Source organism: Schistocerca piceifrons, chromosome 2 (genome assembly GCF_021461385.2).
Source record: "Schistocerca piceifrons isolate TAMUIC-IGC-003096 chromosome 2, iqSchPice1.1, whole genome shotgun sequence".
In the NCBI taxonomy this organism is placed as follows: domain Eukaryota; kingdom Metazoa; phylum Arthropoda; class Insecta; order Orthoptera; family Acrididae; genus Schistocerca; species Schistocerca piceifrons.
Genome location: NC_060139.1, coordinates 784945532 through 784954515, shown reverse-complemented (window position 1 = coordinate 784954515; position 8984 = coordinate 784945532).

The following is an 8984-nucleotide window of genomic DNA, read 5'->3' as shown; positions in this document are numbered from 1 at the left end:
AAGATCCTTACTATTTCCTGCACATGCATCTACAGCAAACCACTGTGTGGTGCGTATTGGAGATAACACAGTAAACTAATAATAGATTTCATCTCTTTTCCCTTCCACTCAGTGATGGTGCATCGGAAAACAGCTGCGACAGGGCGTTGTTTTTTTTCTCTGTTTTTACCATTATGATCGAGACGTTGAACCTGTGCTTAATGGTACCTTCTCAGTATTTTTTGTACAATGTTTTATGACTTAAAGCACATTTCTTATAATAACGTCTCGCTTTACGGTTGTTGAGCATTTTTGTGAGGCACTAACAAAAAGAGTCCGTGCCTAAATATGCATCTGTTGTTTAAATGTTCGTAATCCATCTAGGTGGTGTTCGCTAACTACCGGACAACTCTTACGACTTGACCAGTAGGTATTTTGTAAGTGGTTGGAATACACTTCGTTCTGGTTCATACAAGCCTATAAAATAGCTTCCCCACAACCAGACGTATCTGGTTATTCCAGTGATACTTCAGTGGTGATACTTCTACGTATTCGACGTTCTGATTGATTCCAGTGACTGTACGCTAATCTAGTTAGTCTGTTAGCGTGCATCGAAGGATCAGCGAACAAGTGATGAACAATAAACTGAAAATGTGATAATAAAAAATCTGTATGAAGAAATGATGTAATATCAATAGGAAATTTTCTAGGCAGTAACAATTGTGCTGGTTACCACGTAATGCTTCGAAAGAAGGAATCTGCGGTGTAGGTGTGATTACACAAGGGTATTCTCACAGGCGCTGGACATTTTAATCCGTGATCTAGGATTAGCGTCTTTGACTGGTAAAAAAACAACCACTGCTTAAACAGTGGGAGACTGAGCCAAATGGCGAAACAATCAGCAATGATCAGCATGAGGATACAGAAGGCAGTGGAGACCACGGCATTAAAGACGCATGATATGTATCAACAGAACATACGACCAGTAATTAAATAAGCATCATGATGGTCTCTCCAATGGAAAAGATTCCAGATTAACCCCCATTCGGATCTCCAGGAGGGAACAGTCAAGGAAGAGGTGACCATGAGAAGAAGAGGGGGCAACCAACTAAAGGATAACATTCTATGTTTCGGGATATGGAATATCAGAAGTTTGGAAGTAGTAGGAAAGCTAGAAAATCTCAACAGAGAAATGTGAAGGCTTAGAGTATATATAGTGGAGGTCAGTGAAGTCAAGTCGAAACGTCCCCTTCGAAAAATTGTACAAGACTGTGCTTAACCTGACACACAATATTTTTAGCGCAACGCAATCTGACTTTCAGAAATCCCTACAAAAGAATGGCCCTGACTAACATTAACCTATGCATTTCACAAATCGCTTACCTCACAAAAATCTTGGTTACTCGAACTACTGCAATACAGCGAGCGCCACTACTGCCATCTAAATAAAAGATTCAAACTATGGAAGGCACTAACTACTGATAGGGATAGTTAGCAAATGAAAGATATTAATAGAGAACAAACAATGTATTTACCTTAATATCATCAAAAGTCATAATATATATAGCAGTTCATGACAAATTACAAAACTCCGCCATCTCTCTCCCCACATCCACCACTGCTGGCGGCTCACCTCCAACTGCACAACGCTACGCGCTGTTCACATCCAGCTGCCGCTGCCCAACACTACAATGGCAGACAACAACGCAAACTAGACACAGACTGCACACAGCACAGCCAGTGATTTTTTATACAGGGCGCTACGTAACGTTGCCAATAAGAAAACATAAACAGCCTACTTACATAACCCCCATGCTCCCCACAAAAAATTTTACAAATTGTTTTGGGCACTGGCCAATAATGATCTGATAAAATTTTTCATAATTACAATAACAAAGATATCCAATGCACACACTTATTAATACAATGATGGTCAAAAGCTAAAATTTTCTCACAGTCCATAAAGACAGTCCTAATCATTCTTCACAGTGAAATTACAGTGTTTTTTTTTTTCAAAGTCTGAGTAGTAAAAGAAAATGCACACGGAAATAGTAGATTTCCATGCAGTCTTGAAGAAGTAGTGTTGTCCTTCCAACGGAAAGACAGTGCTGACTCTTGACATGCTGACAGGTAATAGGCCACAACAGAGCAATCCCACAGCAGAGTCAGTCGAAGTTTTGAAGAATATTGGTAGGTAGGTCATCACAGAGCAGACCCACTGTAGCCCTGGTAGAGATTACGGTATTGGTGGGCCACCAGAGGTGCAGACCCACTGCAGTCCTTGTAGAAATAATGGTATTGGTGGGTCATGAAAGGTGCAGACCCACTGCAGTCCTTGTAGAAATAACGGTACTGGTGGGTCATCAAAGGTGCATACCCACTGTAGTCCTTGTAGAGACGGCCAGCAGCCATCTGTTGCGACTGTGCAGGTGCACAATAACCATCGAAGAGTCTTGCGGAGAATATAGCAAGTCCATAAACCACCACATGTCCACTCACAAAAAATTTGTTTGAAATGTCCTTAGAACCAGCAATGCTGTTATACAGTCCCTTGCTGAATTATTAACACATGTGCAAACACTATCAGTTCCTACTTTTCACATATTGTCCATATAATATGACCAACAGAAATGTGTGCAGTGAAATGTAACTTACAAGTTAATTAATTTGATGAATTGGTGTCAAGTACAATTTTATAACATAAGAACACAATAACAAAGGTACAAAACACATCATTAAAAACATAACAATACAGATAACATTTGTAGTACAGGCTTTACAAAAGAATCGAAATAACATATACGTCAGTGTTACAGGAATTATGACATGAGTACATACATAAAAGATCAGAATAACTTTCGAAACATCAACTTCACACATGAGCATTGAAACAAAACAGAATTGATAATGTCTAAACATCTTTACAAAGTAAATAACATATTATTAGAAAAATTCTACAACATAACAACATCAGCTAAACACACAAAGACAGGAAAAACACAAATACACAAGGGAACACAAACACATAGTGGGATAACACAAGGAAAAGACAGGGTTTCTTTTACTGCAGTATTTTGCAAACAAAACTTTCTTTACTTCTCGGAGATCTCCCTTCGTTCTTCATTATTTCAAAAAGTGCTATCTATACCTGCTTTCTGTATTCTATTCATATTTCTTTCAAAATAATTATTTCTCAGTGTACAATACTCATTTTGGCCCAAATCTTTTTCATATAACTTCTCAATGCATTTTTCCCTGTTGTCCATAATCAGTTTCTTATATAGTCTACCCCCTCTTAAGCTAACTTAAATCTACTGAGCTCAGATGCTAAACTAAGGGATGAGGCAATGCAGCAGCACAAAACAATTAACACAAACAGCAACGACAAAAAATTCAAACTGGCAAAGCAATTGCAATCTTACAACTAATATAAGGCACTGTGCAGCAAACAAGAAAAATAAATGCGTAGTAAAACTGGCTTAACAGCGTAATACAAAGTCAAATTCAGTAACATTATGCCTGGCAAACAGCAGCAGAAAATGAAATAACTTATACCTAAACATGACAAAGCTCAAGCAGAAAGAATATTACACTAAAAATGGCCATGGCTAATACCTATGTCACATCTTAACACTATAGTGATGCATCACTGTAACTTGCTCAGGCAGACAAGTTACCGAGTCACTGACAAAAATTAAGTATGCAATTCCTGTGAAGTGGAAATGTATTTTTGTGCTCCCACATTTTTTTGGAGTACATCAATCATAAAGTTATTTTTTACTGGATCTGTAGGCATAAAATATCTATATTAGTACATCTATAAAATTTTATTTTAACCAATGGTGCAGTGCAGCTAGAAACTAGATATTAAACAAAATGAGCAATTATATATAAAGCAACATATGAAACGTCATCCACTAGGCAAATGGCGTCTCCAAAGGCAAAAAATTCTCTCAACTAGAAAGACAATAGATGTAAAATGTTTCTCATCATTTCATTAGGCATTTTACTAAATATCATAAACTAAGAGCTCCACAGCGTAATCATATGTTTTCAAGTTCGACCATGTCGTTTTTGCGATGCTCTCTACAAAGGAATGTCAATAGCGAGGTTATTGGCTTCCCCTTTTTTTTCTACCACCTAATGGCTTTTTCTCAAGGCGGCTGGCACACCTGGCTGCTCACAACGAATTACGTCACGGTCACTTACCTTTCTTACCGAAATATTTACGACAGCAGTTTTCGCTACAGTGACAGTCTATATAAAAATTTCACCTGTCGAAAATTTGCGTTACAAATGTGTAGAAACAAAATCCTGTAAATATAACAGCGTCCAAAAAATTGTTGCCAGCATTGTGATACATTCACGCATATACACACATTTCATAACTCTTAAAGTACGATTCTTGGTTTCCAACAACCTTTTTCACAAACCAGAGTCCCTAACCACTATTCATTATTCCCTACCTTATTCGTCGACACTTCTTCAATATTTCATCATAACAGATATGTAGCATAATCAAATAACTCATATAGCATCAGTTTACTGATCATAAACATACCACAACAGCATAATACACATAGTCATCGTAATAATAACGTCATAACACCTCAGTCAACTCTCAAAATCGTCGTAGCTTCCTCCAATAATTTCAAAACCTAAAAAAATTCTCTGCTCATGTCAAAAGTGTCATCTGCCTCAAACGTACTTTAAAAATCGTGATCCCATACCAAATATGTCATTCAAAGCTCTCACAGTATCACAATGGTTCCAAAAAAAAATATGAACAGTTCACAAAGTACAGACAAAATACAATTTCATAAGTGTGAAGTTATCCAACTGTGTAATTACGTAAACATCTGTCACTGATGTAGTAAAAAAAAATGTTTATCTCTCAGTTAAATGATCAGATAGCTGTGTAATTTGTGTGTTAGAGAAATATGGTACCGATGTATAAAGTTGTATAAGCAAATACCATATTACCTAGGGCTCCTTGTGCTTGCCAAACACATGGTACACAAAGTAGGCATGTACCCCCCTGAGGATTAATGTAATTATTCCTTCAGGTGTTACAGATTATTGCAATGGAATAAAATGTATCACGGAAAACTTTCTTTGTAAATCAAAAACCTTTAAAAATAAAAGCTAAGTTCTGCAGAAGTCAATGTACTTACCTCATGATAAACAAAAGTGAGACGCTTTGCGTATAGATATCTTAGTTATTACGCTTATTGCCATGATGAAGAAAGTACTGTGCTGTAACGCATTGTTGTGCTACGGAAAAGGCAGTCTCATTGTAGCTATACCACAAAAGTTACTACTAAAACATGTTTTACTTTCCAGAATAATGCAGAAAAACTGTGCAGATATAAAACAGAAACACTGCAAAAGCAACATTGTAAATTGTCACTCATTAGTAGTGTCATGATAAAATCGTGTAGCTGTCACATAAACTAACCACTGTCTCATCTGGTATCTCACAGAAAGTACCTTAAATCCAGAATGTATTTTCAAGTAAACCAAAATGTTGCATTAGAATCTCATTAGCAGTACCAGTATATGTTCTAAATATGTGAGCCTTATAGTCGTTATGTAATCGTGCAACTAACAAGCAAGAATGTACACACACAATAAAACTGTGTCGTCTGTTTGCAATAACAATGCATTCGCAATTTCTGTTTTAAATAAGTTCTCTTGGTTCTTGACTGGATATTTAACTTCGAACATTGTTGCATGGTAACAGTTTCTAAAGCATACTAGTAACGTGAAGTGAAACGTTTTATGGCAAAGACAAAGTTTAAAAAGCAGATTATCTTTCAATAAACGGTTTTACATGTGAAATGCGGTGCAATCCTTTACTCTTCATAGTACTCAGATTTTCAACTTGAATGCAATTGTCATGCGGTATACGTCGGTAAAGAATACTAGAATTATTCTCAAGGTTAGCGTCTATGTTATTTTTCTCTGAGCCAGCTGGCGCACGTGCTTGCCTGCGGTGCGGGTCATTGTCTGTTTCTTTGTTGGCGCGCGTCGTTATTGGGATTAGGAGACCTAACTTCTACAAATTCACCTTGACGAGAAGGCCCTGCTCTGTTTGAAGTTCGCCAGTTCTGATTGAATTCAGGTCTGTCGTTTTGTCGGTAGTTTACATGGTTTCTTTTTTGTCGGTCTTGTGGTGGAGAATTTCTCCCGGAATCTTGCATCTGAAGTTATTCTGTCTCCCTTGATAATAATAGTTCTGGTTACCATATTGTCTGTTTCTATTACTGTCTCTGTCATATTCATTACTATGGAAATGCGATCTTTCTCTGTAACTATTATTCTGCCAATGGTTGTCATACGGGTGGTGTCTGTTTTGGTCACGATTTGCATTGTAAGAATAGCCTTGTCGTGTCCAGTTATTATTTCTTTCATCGCGGAATTGTGACAGATGTGACCTGTAATTGTTGTGCTCCTGTTTCCGCGTTCCCCGATTGTCAGTGTCAATTTCCAGTTCTTGTAACAGTCCCTGAAAAGCCTCAATGTCTTCTTTGCAACGTCCTGCTAAAATAATATGTCGTAAATGTTCAGGTAATTTGATTAAGCAAATGCGGATGAGTTCTGAAGGGCTGTATGGGTTTGAAAGATATTGATTCTTGTGCAACATATCTTCAAAATATTTCACAAGACTGGAAAATTCAGATTGTTCGAAATGTTTCATCATTATGATGCCATGTTTTACTCGGTCTTGTGTGGCTTGAGACCAATATGCTGAGAGGAAGGCATGGTAAAATTCTCCTTCACTGTGGCAATCGTGAATGACCGATCGCATTCTTACAGCTGGTTCATTCTCTAAGTAGCCACACATAAATTCTAATCTGTGTTCTAATGACCAGTTGGGAGGAAAACAATGAGAGAATAGATGAAGCCACGCTTGTGGATGAATGTCGTTGCCAGAATTCTTAAATGTTTTGAATTTACGTGTAGTAATGAACAGCTTATAGTCAAAATCATCATGTCGGCGAGTCGCATATCGGTCATTGTTACGTCGTGTCGGCGGTTCCATCTCAAAAATCGGTGCACATTGCCAATTTCTTTAATAATTTCCGAAATGCCCTGTGTTATTTTTTTGTGGCTTTTCCGTATTTCTAAGTTCCTCTTCCCGTGTTGGAGCGCGAGTGTCCTCTGAAATATGAAATTTTTGTATTACTTGTGCCAACTGATCTTGTACTTCCCGGATTTCTCTTCTGTATTGCGTATTAATTTGATTCTGATTTTGTTTGAATTTCTTAATTTGTTCATACTCTTCTGTGTCAGTGATGGCTACAGGTCTTGTGTCATTCAGATCATCATCTACCTTTGCAGATAAGTTAGTGAGCTGATCCGAAAGTTCTGCTACTTTCTCCGATAGTGTACTTATTTCCTCAGTGTGTTTTTCTGAACCAAGTTTCAGAGTGTCCATTTGTGTTGAAATCGTATCTACTGTGGCCTTTAAGTTTTCTTGAGTTTTTGCAAGTTGCATAACCGAATCGGTAGATGCAACTGAGTCAATTTTAGCTTGCAAGGTGTCGTGATTTTCATGAACAATAGTTTGCAGTTCTTTTATGGCTGCTTCGTGATTCTGTAATGCATTTTCATGACGCGAAAAAATAGGTTGGAAATGCTCACAAATTTGTGTTTTTACGTCATTACAGACTTTTTGACATTTCGATTCAATGTTATGTAACTCAGTAGTTAAATCTTCACGTGTTTGTTCAAGCGTATGTTCCACTGAGTCTAACTTTTGAAGCTTTTCTTCCATTGCGTCTAACTGTTGCTGTGTTTGTCTCTGGTGTTGTTCCATTGTGTCTAACTTTTGAAGATTTTGTTCCATTGTGTCTAACTTTTGAAGCTTTTGTCCCATTTGTTGCATTAATTGTAATAACAGCGCACTGGTGTCTGAAACATGTTCCTCAGTGCTTTTCGGCAGTGAATTTGCAACGGCAACATTCACATTTTGACAAGCGGAAAATGTGTCTTGACTCATTTGAGAAAACGGTGAGAACCGAAAACCTGAGTCTACAGTATTTGCAATATTGTGTTCTGTCATTCCCGATTCCTGAGGAGAGCTGTTGCCGACCGATCGATCGATAATGCTTCCCTGTTCACTACCTGTTTCACTGTCTACACCATTATTTGACGCCCGCTCCATTTCCTTATGCACAGTTACCAAATTACTACTTTCAATGTCTGTTAATTCATTACACAGCGGTGCTGGTAAGCTACACTCGTCGTCACTATTATTTCTCAGTTTACTTTGGAGCCTAGTGTTACGTTTTTCACACGCCATTATTGTCACAATATTTCACACGATAACACAGAAAAGCACAATTTGAAGAGTAAAAATAAGAGAACAGATTAACATAACGCTGAAAATAATATGTAGTTAATTGCAAGCGCAGCTGCGAAATACTTGGTGCAAATCTACATGCATGCCACAACTGTTTTACTGTACAACAATGAAAGACTGCAACTACAAAGGAGATTCTCTCTAAAATTACGCGCTAGCAATAAACAATAGCTACACTAACTACACAAACTACAAGAAAAAAATCAGAAGATTCCAGTGAGGTATCCTCGGCTAAGGGTCGACATATGAAACGTCCCCTTTGGAAAATTATACAAGACTATGCTTAACCTGACACACAATATTTTTAGCGCAACGCAATCTGACTTTCAGAAATCCCTACAAAAGAATGACCCTGACTAACATTAACCTATGCATTTCACAAATCGCTTACCTCACAAAAATCTTGGTTACTCGAACTACTGCAATACAGCGAGCGCCACTACTGCCAGCTAAATAAAAGATTCAAACTATGGAAGGCACTAACCACTGATAGGGATAGTTAGCAAATGAAAGATATTAATAGAGAACAAACAATGTATTTACCTTAATATCATCAAAAGTCATAATATATATAGCAGTTCATGACAAATTACAAAACTCCGCCATCTCTCCCCCCACATCCACCACTGCTGGCGCC